Here is a 21,569-nt window from a genome sequence, read left to right as displayed (position 1 = left end):
AGGGATGCATTGTTAGAAGTTAGGGAAAAGGCAACAGATGCCATCACAACAATCGAGGCTCAATCTTTGGCAGAAGAGGTTGGGTCATTCAGATTCCAGATTTGCACAGTTGTGTGGCATGACGTCCTCACAAAGATCAACACAGTCAGCAAGCTACTGCAGTCTTCCACAATGTAGTTGGATGTGGCAGTCAACCACCTGGAGAGCACTAAGAGCCATCTGTTAAGCTACAGAAGCAATGGGTTTGATGCTGCACAAGCTTCTGCAAAAGATGCATGTGAGGAAATGCACGTGGAGACCGTACTCAAGAAGAAGAGACTGCGAAGCACAAAGACACGCTTTGCCTATGAAGCACCAGATGAGCCAGTCAGGGATGCCCTGAAGAGGCTAGAGACCACATTTTTCAATATGGTTGTTGACTCTGCCATTGCATCTTTGGATGACCGGTTTGAAACACTTGGACAAGTTAAATGCAAGTTTGGGGTACTGCGAAACTTCCCAACCTTGGAGGATGAAGCACTGGAAAATCAATGTAAAGAACCTAAGAACACACTGAGGAGTGGAGAGGAAGCTGACATTGATGGGAGAGAGCTAGCCATGGAAATTAGAAACCTTCCTCAGTTACCCACAGACAAGATGACTACATTTTAACTGCTGGACTTTGTCCACAGGAACGAACTGACAGAGTTATATCCAAATCCTTGGATATCCCTGAGGATTGCCTGTACCCTACTAGTGACAGTGGCATCAGCTGAAAGAAGCTTTTCAAAGCTTAAGCTGATAAAGACATACCTGTGATCATCTATGGCACAAGAACGCCTCACTGGACTTGCCATTATTAATATAAACCATGAGGTTGGCAGGCAGGTATCATACGATGATGTCATTGATGATTGATGCTTTAAGAAAATCAAGGAGGCAAAGATTTTGAGGACTTTCTAACTGATGTTGGTGAAAGGATGAATAGCTATAGTTTCAACAGTAGCCAATAGCTGTTGTTTTGTATAATAGTTAACAATTTTGTAGTATTCACTTTAATTTTGAATATTTTGCACTTTTTCATTTCTATTTATTTGTCAAAATATTTTTGGTTTTATTGGTGTTCATTTGTCATTGTCTTTACTTATAGACCTTGTTATGTGCAAGTTTGTTGCAGTTTAAATATGTTGACTTTATTATTTATTATTTTGAATACTTAGTAATTGTTTTCTTCTCAAATTCTGATATATTTTTAATAGACATTGTTTTCAAATAAAGTAAGAGATTTGTTGTTAATTCATTAGTCCATCTTTAGTGTGTGTGTGTGTGTGTTTGTGTTCATTCAGTTATAAGCAGTGTGTGATTTGGGTGTTGCGCTGGGAGTGTTTTGGGGCCACAAACAAAATCTTGTTTAGGGCCACCAAAGTCCTAGGGCTAGCCCTGTCTGTTTCTGTGCCTTTTGTTTAATATGTTTTTTCTATATACAACTCAACAAACACATCTGTATAACGTGAAATGCGGTCTGCTACATTTGAACTCAACAACCAGCCCATATGTTACTGTTCTATATGATTAAGATATGACTGAGACGACATGCAAAATATCTGGTAGTATGTCCTGTACTAGTTGGAACATTAAAGGGATAAACAACATGGTCAAGCCCAGTAAAATATTTACACAGTTAAAGTCTCTTAATCCAGGTATAATATACCTGCAGGAAACCCATCTTAAGGTGAGTAGCCAAACAAGACTTAAAACTAATTGGATTGGCCATGTTTTTCCATTCTAACTTCAATTATAAAGCAAGAGGAACTACCATCATTATTAGGAAAGGAATCGCATTTGAGGCCATCAATGTTATCATGGATACCAATCATTATGTCATTATGTCACCAATCATAGGTCATTATGTTATTGTAACCTGTACATTTTTTGGCATTCCTATTATCCAGCCCAAGTTATACGGTCCCAATTGGGATGACCTACACTTTTTATCAAGATTCATTGCAGTTATTCCTGACCTCAACACCCACCAATTAATATTGGGAGGGGACGTTAATTGCATCCTCCACACCCAGTTAGATTGATCAAGGTCAAAACGAAACGCCAGCATGTACAAATCCGCATCCATAATCAGCTCCTTTCTACACTCATACAATTTATCTTACACTTGGAGGAGAAGAAATCCCACAACCAAACAATACTCATTTTTCTCCCCAGTCCACCATAGCTACTCAAGAATAGATTAATACCTGATAGACAACAGACTGCTACCATTTGTCTGCAACAGCCCATACCACAGCACTGTCATTTTGGATCATAGTCCAGTACAAATTGATATATGCTTTCCAGATAATAGAGAGCCATAGCGTAGTTGGCGTTTAGATCCTGTCCTGCTTACATGCCACAAATTCAAAATGTTTCTTAACAAACAAATTGATGTCTTTCTTGGAATTAATAACACCTCAGAAATGTCACAGTGCATGGTCTGGGAGGCTCTAAAAGCCCATATTAATGGGCAGATAATTTCATACATGCTTACAAGAACAAACAGTACTCCAAATGGATTGCAGATATATCCCTGTGCCTTCTGAAAATTGATAACAGATATGCCCTCTACCCCACTCCAGCCCTATTCAAAGAAAAGGTCTTGCTCTAGACTGAATTCAGCAATCTCTCTACTGCACAGGTGGAGAGGTTTCTGCTAAAATCTAAGCAGTCTATGAGCCAGGAGAAAAAGCAGGCAAATTATTAGCACATTAGTTAAAGCGAGAAGTAGTCAAACAGGATATACTATACTATACTATATCCTATACTCAACATCCTCCAATTCACAGGTCATAAACAATAAGTTTATGCAGTTCTACTCCAACCTATATCTTTCAAACAGAGATGCAGACTCATCCCAAATAATTTCATTTCTCAACTCTTTCAACATTCCCACCTCGATAGTCCAATATCAGCAAACAATATCATATATGCAATTAAATCCATGCAAAGTGGAAAAGCTCCTGGTGCCGGTGGGTTTCCTGTTGAGTTACATATAGGTCAATCAGTGTTCTCTGCTGCAATTATAAAATACTTACCAAGGCCCTCTCACACCGTTTGGAAAAAAATAATGCCCACTATTATCAACCAAGACCACACAGTTTAATTTCTGGTTGACAATCTTTTTTCAACTTTTTTTAACTTTCAACTTAGATGGTTATTGAATGTTATGTATTCTTATAACTCTGAGCTTCAACCTGAAATTATTCTTTGATACAGAAAAAAGTATTTGAAAGGACTGAGTGGGGATATCTGCTAATAACCATGGTGAAATTTGGGTTTTGGCTGCCTTCCTTAATTGGATCAAGATCATTTATTCAAGCCCTATGGCCTCTGTGCATTTCAATGGTATTACTTCTGATTATTTTATCCTTCATAGAGGTACCCATCAGGGATGTTGCCTGTCCCCATGTGTATTTATTATTGCAATTGAACCCTCAGCTATTTCTATCAGATCTAATCAGGGGATTCGGGGGACTGATGGGGATGGAGCTACCTACAAACTATTGCTGTATGCAGATGACCTGCTTCTCTATATTTCAGATCCAACCAAGCTTTCAGGCTATAATACAGAACATATGCTCCCCGACATGGAGCAACACCAGGGTTGCTTGGGAATTGGACATAGGCAAGAAATTCTCACATGAACTACAGGACACCACTATCTCACTAATCCATTCTTCATCCTTCTGTGTGAGACACAACCTGATACAATTTTAAATATTCCACTACATTACTCTAATTATCTTATTCCATGATAAATTGGCTAAAATTTACCAATCTGTTCATCCAGAGTGTCCTCGTTGCCACCATATTCCAGTCTCTTTAGGTCACATGTTCTGGTCCTGCCAATCACTGACCGACTTTTGGTCCTCGATTTTTGAATGTCTCTCATCAATATATAACAAAATACTAAAAACTAATTCCCTTACTGCCACCTTTGGGATAGTCCAAATAGGGGAGGGCCTTTCAGGTCAGCATAGGAGTGCAACTGCATTTGCCTCTTTGCTGGCCCGCCAACTTATTTTGTGTGACTGGAAGATTAAGTATGGTGTACATGGATCATACAAAAAATTTGATAAAACCTGGTCTCCGTTTATTAGTTATGTTCAGGGTCTTTCATTTCATTTAAATGGATAAGTCGCAACTGCTGTAAAAATATACTGGTCAACCTGAACTGGAACTGGAATACAATGTATGGCTGAAGCTGGTGATTGTTTTCGTTATTGATGCTGATTAATCGATTGGCTGTCTGCTCTGAGGAATGTCAGAAGATGATGATGATGATGATAATAGACTAGTCTAGACTAATAGTATATGTGTCCCCATGTCAAGATGACTAAATTTTGTATAATGGAAAATATCTACAAAAAGATGTTAAGAAAATTCAATTACAGTTGATAAGATGTAAGCGTATCTGTTCCATAGGCGCACGAGTGGCAGTCGTCAAAAACATTTCTAAAAACACTTTCTATGTGGATTCCTTTACATTAACATGCATATTCTCTGGTGGTTATACTAAGGCTGTATTTATACCTGCCATTAATATGCAGTCTGTATCTGGATAATGCCATCTGTTCCACGGACCTTTGCATTTACACCTAGTATTAATAGGTGATCTCATTATCTCAATTCTGACTGCATTGAGATGAGATCACAATTTGCAAATTAGTTAGGCAGACTAGGCTGGCAAACTCATCAACAAACACGTTCCAGGTCAAGGGAAGCCATGCTATGGATGGCTGTCATTCATTTTGAAATCATTACTTATCAGGGTGAAGGTGTAGTTGATGTTTTACCTTGCAGGGTGAATGATGGAGTGTGGTCACACTGGGTGGATTTCATTTACACCTGGCTGACATCTTAACATTAAATAGATGGTCATATCTTATCACATCTTGACTGTTGTTCTGTGGTTTGGTATAATGCATCCAACACTCAGATTAAGAAACTGCAAATAGCTCAGAACAAAGCTACACATTGAGCTCTTTGTTGTTCTTATAGAAGACATGTTGGTGACATGCATAAATGTTTGTCTTGGCTCAAAGTAACAGACAGGTTTGCACTCACATTACTTATATAGTTATATTTGACGATGATTACCATACTAGGAAAGCAAGTAGAGGTAAAGTTGTATTGCCAAAACTTTCAATAATTGCACTGAAAAACCCTTAATGATGTATTTAGCAATATTATTCTACTCACCTGTAAAGTGATCTATTATTGGAGCTATGTATTGTATTGTTTACTTATTTAATTTTACCTTATTTTATTATTTTTCAGACTTTCAGTCTGTTTAGTTTGTATATTGTGATGAAGCTAATTATGATAGATGTTATGATAAAACTAATGGAGATCCTAATACAGTAAATGAAAATAAATTAAACAATGATAAGATTGAAATCCAATCTGTGAGATCTGATCTGTGACTTTTTTCTGCCTTTACACCTGCAGTAACATGCATTTTTCCTCATCCAGATGAGACATTCAGACACAGATCCCATGTTAATGCAAGGTGTAACTGGGATATAACACTAACACTCATGTTAAGGCATCATTCAAGTTCATCATTCCAAGTCAAGCTTTGTCAACAATGTAATTTAGACAGAAGCACATTCATTTTACACTGTCAACAAAACTCCCCAAAAAGATGTAATGGAGATAAACCATGCTGTCCCACTCATTGAGACCCTTCTAGGCACACACACATACACACACACATACACACACACACACATACACACACAGTCACAGTCACAGACAGACAAACTAGCAGACTTGAGCTGGCCAACCTCTCCACAAACCAAACTTTATCATAAGTCGCCTTTAATGTGAAAACCAATGACAAGCTCAAGGAGAAGCCGTGGCCCCAGCGAAAAACAATTTATGGTCCCAAAGAACATAAGAGAGATGGGGGAATAAAAGACAACATAGAAGAGAGGAGAAAAGTTGTTCAAGTGTTGGCAGGGACCTGATATAATTTGAAATAGGTACTGAGTGTTGTATTTCTGTCAGGAAGGACTCAGGACAACCTTGAGCAGAGTGGCTAAGGCTAGTTGGAGTTCTGAAGTGTGGGACTGGCAGGTTGAGAATAAGAATGCGCTTTCTGGTTTATTCAGACGAATACTGAATATCGAGGCCCTTGTGGCTGACATTGACAGAAGTGTGTGAAGGCTTAGAAAGTTCGTAAACTTTCACATATGCAAAAAGGGAAAAGCAAAACCCTCTCCCAATGTGAACCCCACATGAGTGTTCCAATAATTGGTATTGATTACAGGTGTACTTTGCACAGATTCACACACCCTCCTACGTAAGCAATAAAAAAAGAGGTAATAACAAATTGTTCTCACATGGAGAAAGATCAAGGAGGACATTCACCTGCTACAGACAGATCGACACACACATTTGCAGATCTAAGGCACAGGAGTGGAGCAAAAGTCACATGCAGAGCCAAATCAGCCTACTAGGGGACTGTCTCCTAGAAATTATATATACAATACGTTTTGTTAAAAATGTAATACTGGATGAATTACATTTTCTCTCAACATAATGACAAAATGTTGTTAATTAATATATTTGGCAAGTTGCTAGAAAAGGTTGATACTAAACATATGAGTGAAATATTTAGTGACAATGTCATTCTTTTTTTCCCCCACCAAAATATCTGATCTTGCAGTACAATATTTGCTAGTAGACACTACAGCATCATTAAACTTTTATGGTTATGTTTAGACTCTGGTAGCACTTGGTTAAGGTTAGGGAAAGCTTGTGGTCTTGATTTAATATTAAAAAAAAGTCTGCAACATGTTTATTAACATTTAAACCAAAAAATGATCTCTCACTAACTTTAATCAAAGTGCTTTTTTTGATGAAAGCTAACTACACACAAGATGTGATCTTTGGTCTCTGGTGTGAAGAGTCCCACATCTACGTCCTGTACACCTGCCATCCACCCTGACCAACTCCCACTGTCTTCAGAATGATATACTCATGTAGTGCTTCATACGTTTGAAAAAAGCTTTTCCTGTGAACATAATCCAGTCGCGCAATTACGTTTGACAACACAACGTAATTGGGAAAACAATTTAGTTGTATATTTCTAGGAGTAATTTCTAGGGTTGACTAGGGGATCCTGAGGCAAAAATGAGCTGTGAGCTCCCACTGACCCCCTGTTTTTCACACTCTTTGTGTATTGAGTTTGTATTAGTTAGTTATCAGTTATTAGATTGTGGTAACTTGATTGAGCACAATTTTATTTAGATGAATACATCACTTAAGCTTAAAATATACTGAAACAGTAAAGCTTGTAAAAGTAAGAATTCTACATTTTTCCAGCTCTTGAGGATAATCTTTTTTATTTTTCACTCATTATAAAGGACAATTTACATTCAGTGTTTCTGTGTACATATTTTCAGATTCTGTACAAATTGTAGGCACATTTAGAGATTTCTGTACAAATTCACAAAATCTGAGCCCCATAGAACTTGCTGAACATTATCAATAGGTTTGTAATACATATTTGGTCATTACTAAAAAGCAAACTTACATATCTACACATCCAGCTGACATCTGTAATGTATTATTACAGATGCTAATGTGACATGAACATCCCTTATGGACACACTTTTGCATGCCTAAAAGTCAGGTGGTAAAGGTACTAAAGGCACTAAAGTCACTCCAGATTGCTGTTTTGTACCTCCCAGTTTTCTTCCCACTCTTGACCTTCACTCTTGCCTTCCCCTCGCAATCTCGGCTGTGGCTGATTGGAGTTTTGTTCCATTGTCGGGCCCGTCACAACAGAGTGACAAGAGCATAGATATACAGAGAAATACAGAGGCACACACTCTGGACAGGCGTACACACAAAAATACAACGCAGTATTGGGAAACAGAGAGTGTACACACAGAATGAGAACAAACACACAGATCTGCATGCACACAGGTACTTAGACATCAATTCACACCCATACATTTCGTTACTGCAGTCAAATACATACTGTACATCCAAACAATATGACAGTATGTGTGATATTCTATCAGAACTATTCCAGCAGTACTGATGATGCTGCTGCCTCTATAGGGATGATCAAATTATCATCAGCACCCTGGAGCATCATTAGTCACATTTCCCTTGAACTACAAAGTACCACTGGACCAAAATAGATATTTCTACCCCAATTTTCATCAGCCTGTGATCCTGATCAATCAACATTCAGCCCCACATTATTAATTTTCTATTTCAGCCCTCTGTGTGTTTATGAATTAAAGCGCTTAATTTGACTGTATATCCCAGGCTGTGGAACTGCAGGTCAGTCAAATGCTAAAATATGTGCTGAGGTGGAGGTCTAATTCTTTCCGGGCCAGGTCCTGAGGGAGAGATCAGGGTATGGAGAATTACAAATGTCAGCACCCCATCGCCTGCCAGCAAGAGGTGAACCTGATCATATTTTATGGGATCCCGTATGTCAGTGTAGCAAAAGTGCAGCAAAAAGTAGGATGGTGGAGGTCAGGATGCTGGATGTTTGACTAGCACCTCATTTGTGTGGGAAAAGTAGTTATTGCATGTTTAGTGTTTTAGTTGCCTAACCATGCCTTAACCACATTTTATTTGCTATAACCACTATCCTCCCAAACTTTAAAGGAAGGGTTCACATTTTTTAAATCTGTCTTAAAACAATAGTCAGGGGCCCAAATGAACATTGAAACAGGTTCTTCTTGCTGTAATCAGTCCTCCTGTTCATTAGAAGATCTCTTCGTAATGCACTTACAAAGTGAGTGATGGGGCCAAAATCCATAGTCCTCCTTCTGTGCAAAAATGTACTCAAAGGTTTATCTGAAGGTAATATAAAGCTTCAGCCATCCAAATGAGTTATATCAAATAGATCTTTCAACGTTACAGTCTTTTTAGTGCCAAAGTCCCTCTTTTTGTTACTATACTTCCACCACAGCTCAACAGGCAAAGAGGGACTTTGATGCTAAAAAGACTGTAAATGTGGCAGCTATCCACCTGATATGACTAGCTCAGACTTCTGAAGCCTAATATAAGCTTCCGATCAACTTTTACATTCATTTTTACACAAAATGACTGGGTGGACACACTGTGGATTTTGGCCCCGTCACTTACATTGAAAGCACATTTGAAGGGGATCTTTTAATAGTCAGTATGAACAAGAGGGATGATTACAGCGAGGAAAACTTCTTTCACTGTTCACATGGGCACCTGACTGTTGTTTTAAGACACACTTGTAAAATTGTGACTCTATCTGTTAACCATGCTGTAGTTGCCATGTGCAGATATTAGGTGGGGTCCACGACAATATTTTGTGTTCTTTGCAGTCACCACTTGCCCCAGGAATCCTCAATGGTAAGGAGCTTGGGAATGGTGATGACATTGATAGGTTTTTTTGGTTCCAGAGTGTTCTTATCACAAGCAGAACTCCCGCCACACTTTGATGCCGTTGATGAGAATATCCTGATTGGTGTCAAAGAAACTGGTCAATATCTGCGGGTACAGCAGAGATTGCTTCAGCTACAGTACAGCTGCACCTTTTTGACCTGGCTGGAAGATTTGAGGGTCCAAGAGAGGCAATTGATGTGATGTCCTTGGCCCTTTAGGGTTCCCTGATGGTTATCCCCACTATGCTAATGACATGTTAGCTGGCACCCACATGTTTGATGTAGAGGGTGAAAGCAGTTACAGAGTCAGATCTGGTATGCAAACATTGTAAGGCTAACCCTGTTCAATATCGTACAGAGGCAAGCAGTTCTTTCACTGCAGATTATAAATATACATACTATATTTGTGATTATGATATATTTGTCTTTGATCAAGATATAGGTCTAACACCTACATTTGTGAAGCACTCTAACATCTGGCCTTGCCTAACACCTCAGTATAGTATAGACATATGTTTGTATCATGTATTCGTCAAAACCTCCTAACATCCTTCTCTTTTTTTTAACAGAACAAAAACAAAATTGCGAGACTCATTGGTAATCAAGAAAGGACTCTAAGGCCTGAATCATTTCCAAATGAGTTGACACACAGCAGTGTCTCTGGACCCAAATAAAGTTATCAGACCACTGGAGTGCCACAATATGATGGTAATTTAGGCTGAAATTAATACCAGGGTTGAGAAAGTTGAGAGTTCAAATTTAAATCATGCTGCCACAAGTGGTGAGAGCTTTTCTTGACTTGGATTTATCAAGAGGGGTGAACCATCCACCTTTAGAAAAACACAAATCCATAAGATCCTACTTGGAAAAGCATTTCACTGCACAACTGGGAATTATTCTGTAACAGTTTCCAGAGTAATAAATCTTGTCTAGACAAGCACACACAGAAAACCATTGGTGAAGTCTCAGAGCAACTGCTCCGGCCATCCTTTCACTCCAATATTAACGCGACCATGGCACCATAAGACGCAGTGAGCATCAGTCAGTGGGAGGACCTGAGCACCCATTGCCTAGAAATATTTTCCTCACTGTCACTGTGTTAGTATTTCCTTTTAATGATATGTTATTTTGTCTTAAAATGACATATCACGCCCACTTGAAAATCCTGAGATGTTATTTTCATTCCCACTTACAACAGCAAGGTCTCAGGGTATGTGAAGCAAAAAAGGGATTGTATCATCTAGTCCTAAATAGAACTAATCATCTGGATTCAACCAGTGACTGCTGTGAAAGAGCAGCTGGCAACTAGGGAAAGACCTTATGACAGTCTGGAAAGACAGCTGGCACCCATTCCTGGCTACGAAAACTTCAATGAAGAAAATACCCCCAGAGTCAGCAAGAGTGAGGGTGGAAGATGACCACTGACAGGCAACATGACAACTGACCCAGCAATGAAACAGACATCGAGTATGATGATCAGCAAAATACCTGAGACTACAACACCTGCACCAGGAAACAAGCTCCAGAGTTGCATGTGTGGCTGGGCAAAGGTAACATCCACTGCAGGCCTGAGAATACATTAAGGCAGGAAAAAGTGCTTGAAGGTGGTGAAACAGGGACCTCACACCTACCACAAGTCGAGTCAGTTGAGTGAAGTTCAGCAGCAGGACAAAAACCAAAGTCTGCAGGACATCAATCCCCCTGTCAAGGGGGATTGATTCCTCCTGAAAAGGAGGAATCAAGCACAGCAGAGCACCACAAGCCTAGCCTACTACAATTTGCAACCGAGATTAAGATCTAGAGGTATAAGCTGCTAATCAAGTGGCCAAAGTCCTGTGAGAAAAAGGAGTGGGAAACAAAGACCTCAGCAAAATCTTGAGCCAAATGGGGGGAACTGCAGTGAAGAAACTGGAAAGAATGGGAGAGCTAATCTACAACTATGGAGCTGAATGCTTTGGAGCTGCAGAAAAGAAGAATACATCATCCAACTAAGTCCAAGAGGCAGCAGGAAATAGAGTGACTGGTCAAGGAGAGAGGGCAACTGAAGAAGCAGTGGAGGAAGCCTCTGAGGAGGAGAAGGAGGGAGTAGGTCTGCTGCAGGCAGAAATCAAGAACCGGCTAACAGCACTGAAGAGAGCTGAGAACCTGAGAAAGAGAGCTGAGAACCTGTCATTCCATCCTGCATCTGCAAGAGAGTTTGTCCGTGAAGGTGCAAAGCAACCCATGGCCTGTACTTCAAAACCAGAGACCAGGGAGCTTGGAGCAGCACAGGACTGGAAGCTACTGGCGGATCTGGAGCAGAGACTCTGCTTCCCATCATCATAGATCCATCTAAATGCAAAACGCTTTATCTTCATCTCCATAGCAACAGTGGCTGAGCATTATGGGTAGTGTAGAGCCTCCTACTATCCAATACTGACCAAAAAAAACCCTTTATTTCTCAGAATCAAAGGAGGATTAATTAAAACTGATGGCCATAACATTAACGAGAAATGAGATGAGATGAGAAATATTAAAGATATCATTAAAATATTGGAGTGAATGGATGGCCGGAGCAGTTGCTCTGAGTGTCTAATAATGATGCGGATGGGTTTACATTGAAGTTAGCTGGAATCCCAGTGTGTCTCATACAGACACTAATGGGTGCATTGTGCGTTGGAATTAGATGCCGAGGGGTGTAACAAAGTGTCTGTATTTGACGCCCTGGCAATGAGAACGGATTGCCAACATATATCCTGGCTAAATATGTTAACATGCAAACTCAGTGTCACATGTTTTGTCACCTGAAATTCTTAAAAGTGTGGCCTACAGGTTCTCAGTAAGAGGCACTTCAGCAGGCAACAAAAGAAGTTTTCTGCTTTGTGATTTTGTTTGCTCTTCCACAACTGTCATGACATCCCTGTTTGACAAGTCTCTTGCTATATAACCCCCTGAAGGACACACATGCTTAGTGTGTTTTATGTGTTTACATTGCAAACACTGTGTGTTATCAGTGTTTTCAAGCATTCATGATTAATATCACTGACTATGTGATGTTCTTGCATATACTCAACCTGTGAAGACTCTCATGTAAAAAGATTCACACTCTTATTCTTTCACATAAATCTGAGAATCTTCATCAGCTCTTTATGGAGCCCACATGGGGTTGCTTGAAATGCAGGTGATCCCTTTCTTAGGCCAGTATTTGTATTTTTGTGTGATATTTTTTAATTGAAAATACCTTGTAAGAGTGAAACACTTTGTTCACCTTGAAAATCTGATGTGAAACCATGTTTTAAGTAGACATACCTTGTATGGACAAACATCGTCTTGTCTTCTATTATAACTCTACATTCTAATGATGTCAATTCCACAATCTCTCATCTGACCCCCCACATACTGCATATGAACTAATAAACTAATGTCATCAACTGTTCACAAATGCAGCTCAGTCACAGGTCACATATATGTATCCTGCATGTTGCAAAATTCAATTATGGATTTAAGTTCATATACAGCTATTTTGCATTGGTAATATGTGTTTTGGAGAAATGTAATGTGGGGAATAACATTCTGTATCACAAAGGTTCATATTAAACCTTACCGAAAATGGTATTATGTAGAAATTATGCTTGGTTAGGGGAAAATGTGGTCTCAAAGATAAGAATGCCAGCACTGACAACACTCCGATGTCCACGCCCGTACTTTTCACATACAATATGTCACATCAACCTCAGTGAATGGAAATTGCTGATGTAAAACAGCTACATATAGTTGTCATAATATAATTCACTAAAAAATGTGGAAGGTAACAAATGAATGCAGATTTTTTCCACAAGTGTGAATTAAATTCTTAAGCCTTGGGCCTTTAAACTGATTCTCAAAGGACTGAAACACACACAAACACACACACACACACAAGCCTGTACACACACAGACCTTTTCATTTCCCCAGACCTCTACCCCTCCTTCCCAGCTCTTCAGATCAGCATGAATGTGAAGCCAAATGCTGGGAGGGGAAGCTGAAACGATGCTTTGGAGCACCACACTTGACAAGCCACTGCCTGAGGCTATGAGCAAGTCGGCAGCCTCCTCCCCCCTCCCTCCTTTCCTCAAATTTTCATCTATGTACCTCTTTATCTTCCATCTCTCTATCAAAGCCCGCCCTCTACCTTATACCCCAGGAGAAGGAGGCCTGCGGTCGATTTGCACAGGGACCTTCTGGAAGATCCTTTGGTCGAGGATGAAGAGACAGTGGGATGGTGTGGGAGGACAGGAGGACATCAAAATAAAGAAGACTAAGGAAGTGCACAGATGACATGGACAGAGTTATGGAATAGTGGGAAGGAAAGGCAATGGATCAAACATAGAAATCAGTGACACAGAGGATCCACACAAGGAAGGAGATCAGGAGAGGGAGAGGAGGAGGAGAAGAGGAAGGGCGATGGGTAGGGTGAGGGAACATGAGAAACCTCACTGTCTGTTTTAATATTCCCAGCAGAGAGAGAAACAGACAGAAAATCGATCGCTTCATTTTTTCTCTGATATGAAAGAGTTAGACAGAAGGCTGAGCTTAAAGTCTCGCTTTCTCTTTCTCCCTCTACCACCTTGAAAATCATCTTGTCTCTCATCTGTAAGTCATGGAGACAGAAAAAGTGTGTCTGGGGGGACAACCAAAGAAAAGAATGAGAATGCAGGCTGAAAGGAGCATCCTACTGTATATCCTTTTCTTTTCAAGCATAACAAGTACTATCTCGTTCAGCTATTTCCTCTTGCATTCACCCACATGCTTCTTTAAGTACAGTAGGTCTGTGGCAATTTGAGTTTTACCACTCCATTACTGATTGGTCCAATTTAGTCTATTAATGAAAGTTTGCACATTTGCTGTTTTAAATACTCAGGGTCTGGTAGGTGTCCCCTGGGGAACCTTCTTTGGAGTGGTGTGGTGTGTTGAGACTGTCCTTCCAAGAAAAATGACACGATAGGCCATAATGTCAGTCACCCAAAAATCACCTATATTTATGTTTGAGTGACAGATGCCGTCTAGTAATTATGACCTGGAGTAATGGTGCAGTTCAGATGATGTATATGTCGACATATTTCCTCATTTAGAGGAGGAAGGATGGATGGAGGCATTAACCAAACACTGGACTTTGCCCCAGGAGACTACTGTTCATTTCCTGTTTCCAACCACGAGTCAAGACAGTCGACACAAAAGCGTAACTGCAAAGGTGGCCTAACTTTAAGGTAGTAGTAACTTTAATCTACACCGTTCTCCAACCTTAACAAAGTGATTTGAACCTAAACCATGACCTTTTCCTGAACCTAACCAAGGGGTTTTTGTGCCTAAACCTAACCAGACTTTGAGCACAGCATTGTCACATCATAAAACATCATTATTTTTTAACAGTGATTTGTAATGGTTTTGGAGAGGGCAGACAAATGATGTTGTCCTGCCAATGACTGCCAATAGGGGCACAAGATTAGAAAGGCTACTAAGTGTCATTCTGGAGTGATATGGTCAAACAATGTATTTGGTCATTTAATTTAGAGAACTCGTTGAAAAAGACTGCTGCTAGCTACAAGTCATAGGTGTTGCTTGCAGTGGCATTGAAGAGTAAGAACCACACTTGCATCTAACGAGTCCAAAGTGACATTTGCAGGTATGTTAACATGCTGTTTAATGTGCTGCAGCAGAGCAGCTAATTACCTATCTAGCCTGCTAGCTGATGTTAACATTTTCCCCAGTGGATGTTTGTTTGGTGGCTCCTTCAACAAGCTAAGTTTCAGGACAAGACGTGTGGTCATGTTTGTAAGAAAGAAAGCTGATGTGGGTTGTACTTCAGTCTATGGCTCATGTGTTGTGTAGCAGGATGCTATCAGGCTCAGTATGACCGTCTGCTCTGTCTATGATAGGACGCCACCTTTCTACTTTATGCAAAGTTTGATTTGCTGTATCAAAATAAGGACTCCACTTGTGTAACAGTATTCCATCAAATTAATGCAAAGCTAGTGGGCGCCATAATTAAACCAAAAAATATAAAATACTGAGGAGTGCACTCAGTAGAGTGCAGATGTTCACCAGGTGTGTAAGGTAAGGTGTAAGGTGTGTATATTTTAAATAGATTTCAATAGATGTATGCAAAGTTTTTAATAAAGTGTTTTTGTATAGTACAGTCTCAGTTTTCTTTAAGATTCATAGAATAGTGTAATGGTATTGTAACTGAGTGTCCTGGATTCGCCTAACTGAAATCCTTCCCTAGCTCCCTCTCCCCTCCCAAACAAAGAGAGAGTTGAATCTCATTCAGTTGTCCATCCTGACTCCCTTATAGTCAATATGGTGGCAAAGATAACAAAAAGGGTGATTTATTCATCTTGTATTGTGCCTAACTTTAGTGGATCATAACATTTTGGGTATGGAATTAATATCCAGATGCTCCGGTTCAAGATGAGACCAAAACTTTCTATGGATGTCAGTTTTTGAGCCACGACAAAGGCCAAAATGTTGCCTGCAACAGACTAGGTAAGCCTTGTTTTTAGCCTAGCCAATTGCAGGAAATGCCTTTTGCTATGTCCTAATACACAAAATAACAAAATGAAAAAATCCTGGCATCTCAAAGCTGTCTCTGTGATGTAAAGCACTGGCCATCCTGCTGTATATGAGCCAGTGCCTGAGCTGTCCACCTGTCCTTTAACTGATAAAACAAGGAGATGCTGGCGGCTTTGGGTCGTCTGGATGGAGTCTGATTGCCTGCCCGTCTCTCCAGTCCAATCCACTATCAGGTTTGGTGGTGCCACTCAGGAACAACTTGCACAGACCCATACTCACATATACACACACACGCACACACTGTGACACAGTGACACACCCCTTCACACAAGGAAAGAGAGAGTTTCTGTCACACACTGATGCACACGCGCCCCACAGAAATATTACCAAAAGCAGATTTGCACTCATACTCACTCGGGGTGGATTGTAAAATATTTACATATGCTTGAAAATTCCAACATGCACATCACAGGCATGTGCATGCTTCAACCACCATGTGCACACACATTTACACAGTTAATGAAAAGCAGGATTCCTGTGAGTGTCTGGCCAGAGTTTGATCATTTTCTCAGATCAATGTCAGTAGATTGCAGGGGAGCCGTGAGGCTCACATCTCCACTCAATACTAAGACTAGACCAAGCGGCTATGTGAGTTTGTGTGTATGTGTGTGTGTGAGAGAGAAGCAGAGCAAGACAGAAACCTGTTAAACAGTGATTTTAGAAGGTCTTAACTCAGGTTTGTAAACCCCTACCTCAGGTCCCTGTTAGAATAATATCTGAACAACTGTAACTAAAAAATGTCAGTTTTATATTAGAATGAAAGTACCTCAGTCTTTGAAGAACAAAAATAGCCTTGCATTTTTCTTCATCAGTAAGGAAAGCAAAACAGTGACTGTGCCATATAAGGCTGTGACAGAAGGATGGTTTGGTCATCCCATCATTCAAGAGGTAAACTGAGTGAACAAGATGTTTCATCTGGAAAACACAAATCCATGCAGGCTTTTCCACAAACTCATCAGGTTTTATCTGAGCCTGCTACAAACTCACAAAAATCAACACTGTGGTCATGGACAACTCCAGGTGGTGAGAGATCATAGACTTTGACAGGGCCATTGAATACCAATTCAGTTCCTGATGGAGCTGGAGAACGCACATCTTCCCACACCAGCAGCAGAGGATGTTAAACAACGTTGCAAAGAATACCCGCTTGAATTTGCGAACCAAATGAAACAATATCTGCCTACCAACATGCAGCAACTCCAGTCTCTCAGGGCCTTGAGTCCATCTACATGCTCAGTGCTCAGAAAAAAGTTTACATCTATCAGTACTCCAACTGTACACAGGAGACCTCAGCAAGCTTGATCAGCAGTAGAGAGTACTGGCCACACTCCAATGGCAGAATACAGAAGACTGCAAAACCGAACACTTCTGGATTGAAGCGGAAAATCACAAGGACGCTGCCCATGACAAGGACTTTGCTGGGCTTGTATCATTTGCTCTATCACCTCTGGCATTGCCATTTAGCAACGCAGCTGTGGAACGCACATTCTTGGAGATGCATATGATCGAGACCAAATTGTGCAATCAAATGAAAGACAATACAGACATGTATGACAAGGACCAAGAGGGCAAGGGATCTTAAAGCATCTGACACCATTGGTTCCATTTCAAGGAGTTTTCATTTTTCTTTTTTTTACTGTAAAGCAGTCAGCCTTCTACAAGTCAGACAGGTAAGCTGAAATGATTTTAATGCCATAAATACATAGCCTATTTACACATATATGTATTGTGTGTATAATATTAAAATGTTGTGAATTAACAGGATAAAGTGTATCAGTAGCAATAAGATAAACAAAAATGCTAAGAGTAAATGCATAGCCTATTTAAACATGTATCTGCTATAAGTATATGATTAAAATATATTAAATCAACATGATAAGGTGTTTCAGTTGAAATAAGGTATAGCATTAACTACAGTAAATGGATATGAAGTAAAAACAATACATTTATGTTGTCCAGGCAGCGAGGAAGAGGGAGAAGGAGAGAGAGAGCGAATAGACAAAGTAACAGGTTAGTTTGTGTGTTAGTGAATTGGTCTATAGCACAGAGCTATATTTTATTTATGATAATATACTGTATCTAATTACACAAGGCCATTTTAGGACCTAGGTGAAAGAGCTGTTTAGGGAAAAGTGCTTTTAATGCTGGCACACTAAACATTTATGGTGTTACTTTGTAGATTTAATAATACATTTGGCAATTATAGCAATGCTGTTGGACTTTAAAAGCAGTGTATATGATTTGGAAGAGGCATATTTTGTTCTGGTACTGTGCTGGTTTTTGAGCTGGTTTTATTGGCCAATAGGCTGGTTTTGATTGGCCATTGTGCTGGTTTTGTCACAGACCTGGCAACCCTGGTCTATTCAGCAACTTAAAGGGTTGATTTAAACCATCTGACAGCAGAGTTAGGCTTTATGAGGGCCTTGCAGGTGACTAAAGCCTCTTTCACATATAGTTCCCAGTAAATTACTGGGATAATCTTTCAGGCACCGCTAGTGATTTTCATTATTCACACATGCAGCTACATTGAGGAACATTTCCATCTTGTGCCTTTTCACACATGCCATGGCAATGAACAGATGGGGCAAGGGAGAGTCCAGCAGATGGCGGTAATGCAACACTTATGGATGCCAACTGCCATAAACTCAACAGACGAAGAAGAGACGGCAAGGTTGGATATACGTGTACGTGGCGGAAGACGTCTCTTATTATTTTCAGGAACATGGCAGACCAGGTTTTGCCCAGCTGTTTTTGTCCGGTGCCAATGTTCTTGTAATGTATTTAATATTCAACAAGTTTGCAAGACAAAGCACCATTTGCAACAAAAACATTGTAAAGGCAACCATAAACAAGTCATGCATTCAAATATGTCATCAGTAGAGTCTTGTGATTGGTTCATTGACTGACATAACCCTTTACATGCTTGTCCCTGCAATGTTACTGCTTTCATTCACAACACAACCGTACCACCCTGAAATGTTACGAGGTCTTGAGGTAGGAAATTGGTGGTATAGATTTCCCTGAATATCGATCTCTGCTCACACGACCCCGTACAGGAAATGTTCTTAAACTTTTCAGGACTGCATGTGTGAAAGGGGCTTCTAAGGCATGTGGCTGAGAAGGAGACCACAGCAACACAGTCTGCCATGCAGTAATGTGGGACTGTGTGAACTGTTGAGGAAGCAGCAATCAAACATCGACACAGTGGACCCTGAACTTAGGCCTGCATGGAAATAGCTGGTGGGGTGCCAATGCAGGATTGTCTGACAAAAAGTTGAATCTGGCTCAACTTTAGCCAGAACACAATGCTACATCATTCGGCAAGACACTGCATTAGCCAACCAAATACATGCTAGCCCACATTCCTAGTAGATTCGTTTTTTTGAGCGATCACCACAATGAAAGATAAAAGGATGGTCCCTGTGACTTTCTGTGACTTTCCAGAGCAGTAAAATCCTTAATTATAATAGAAGTTAGAAACCACTGTGAAGTGTTTTGGTGTCTGATAAGACAAACTCATGTATCTGTTGCTCATGCTGGACTTTCTGGCCTTTCAGACATCAAACACTATAATCATTTAATAAGTGTGAGTTAGTGCGTAAGAGTGGCCAATTAGCAGAGACAAGTTAGCATTGAGCAGCATTATATCTCTTTACCAAGGATTATTTTCATTTACAAAACGTTTTTTGGTTATATCATACCGGTGTGCAAGGATCATAAAAACAAATGGCTTGCTGGAATTAATTATGTGGATCATTGCCAACTTATCCAGAGCAGTACACAAGCCAGAATGCTGTCAGAGCACATCGGTAGATAGTCAAAAACCTCCTTGTCTGCCATCTCCATTTCAGCTTGGTTTGGGAAACAATGTTAGACAGTGAAAAACTGCAACCAAACACTGCTTCTTTTATCGCTATGCACGACAAAGAACCGGGACCTAATTATGCTTAAGTTGGATGTAGCCGGATAAATTAAGTCCGATATAATATTCTGTGAGAGAACAAAGTCAGGTTTACCAAAGCACCGCAAATTTTGGTGCATTCTTTCTGACGATCCTCACCGGTCACTGGTGAATACTGCAAAGCCACCGGCCAGAACCACTGTAATGTAGCTCTGGCTGTCACTTCCTCTTCCATACTCTGTTGTGTCGGATTTACAGCACAATATTCAGCCTCATAGCACCACATCTCTGATTGCCAACATTAAATTGTAAAGCTAGTTTTTCTCAAATACATTGTAGATTTAGCTTCTCTGTTCATCTTGAGTTCAAAATTCTCCGGGTTTCGTCATTGTCAGTGGGATCACAATTTATATTGCTGCTAATTTTGGTCTGAATGCCAAGTAACAGGCTATAAAGTCAGCCTACACACTTAATGGACTGTATTGTCCTGGGCCCTAACATCTTGTGTAGTGTAGGAAGATTTTAAGTCTTTACTCTGTGTGGTCTTTAGCCCATTTTTCATTCTAGTTGGTCCTCTTGGTACCTTGAAGGCCACTGTCGCTGAAAAGGATTGAGTGAAATGTTGAAAAAACTCCTTGGTATATGTGTTGATCCTCGACTCTGTTAGGACGTGAGCATACTGTCAAATCCTTCTGGCTCTTTCCAGCTGTGGATTTTCCCACAGCCTTCTGGGAAACAGTGTTCTGAGGAAGCTTTTTAAGCTCTGCTGATCAAGCCTGCCAATGGACAGCAATCAATCCATGTCAACCAGCCTATTATTCATTAAAGCACCTATGGCCAAGGGGATTTTACTATTCTATTAAACCAGCAGACCAGTAGGGGGGTACTTGACCCTCTCTCGCTCTCTCTCTGACTCACATACACACACAGCTGTCAGCCGTGTACCCCCCCCCCCCCTGCAGTGTATGGGTTAGCCAGTCCTTGTAAATGAAATGAGACTTAACCATGCGTTGGCCCCTCATCAATCTGGCTGGGCTGGCCTGGCTGCTCACCCCTAATTCATAGAAAGACACCTTTACAGGCCCTCCACAGCTGCCACACACTATGACTGAGGACTATCAATCACACACACACACACACACATTCACACACTCAAATCCCCTTTTCACACACAATGTCATGTAAATAGCTACCCTCCATTTTACAGCATAGCTCTGTATATATGGGAAGTTACCAGCTACCTGCAGCACCTACCTGACATTAGCAGTCATTATTTCTGCACACTAGGAGCAGATATAATTTTAAGTTGCTGGTTAGATTTATATGTCAACGTAAGTCTACTAATGGCCACCGGTGTTGGTCTTCCTCAGTTCTAGCTGTTTACATTTACCTTTGATCCCCTGTGATAGCTGTTTCTATAAATAAACCAATAAATATATCATTCCCATTCATGCTAATGAGCTGTAGCAGATTGCATACAACTCACATGAAAATTATAATTATGATCTGCACCATCTTGCACCAGACTTCTGACAAATGCACTGTTACAGGTATTTATGCCTTTTTCAAAAATTATCCATAACTCTGTGTGAGCCTGAGAGTGTGGAGACAGACAGCAAAGTGAAAGGAGTGGGATGTTTTCCTGCCACAGTATAGT

General features: G+C 40.3%; 1 pseudogene; it reads left to right on the top strand.

The window, feature by feature from the left end:
* The first annotated feature begins 285 nt into the window (after nt 1–285).
* Nucleotides 286–21,569, top strand: part of LOC137172634 (piggyBac transposable element-derived protein 3-like) — a 35,458-nt pseudogene continuing 14,174 nt past the window's right edge.

This window comes from Thunnus thynnus, chromosome 20, assembly GCF_963924715.1.
Source record: "Thunnus thynnus chromosome 20, fThuThy2.1, whole genome shotgun sequence".
NCBI lineage: Eukaryota > Metazoa > Chordata > Actinopteri > Scombriformes > Scombridae > Thunnus > Thunnus thynnus.
The sequence above is the reverse complement of the archived record's forward strand: the minus strand, read 5'-3'. Positions and strand labels throughout refer to the sequence as shown.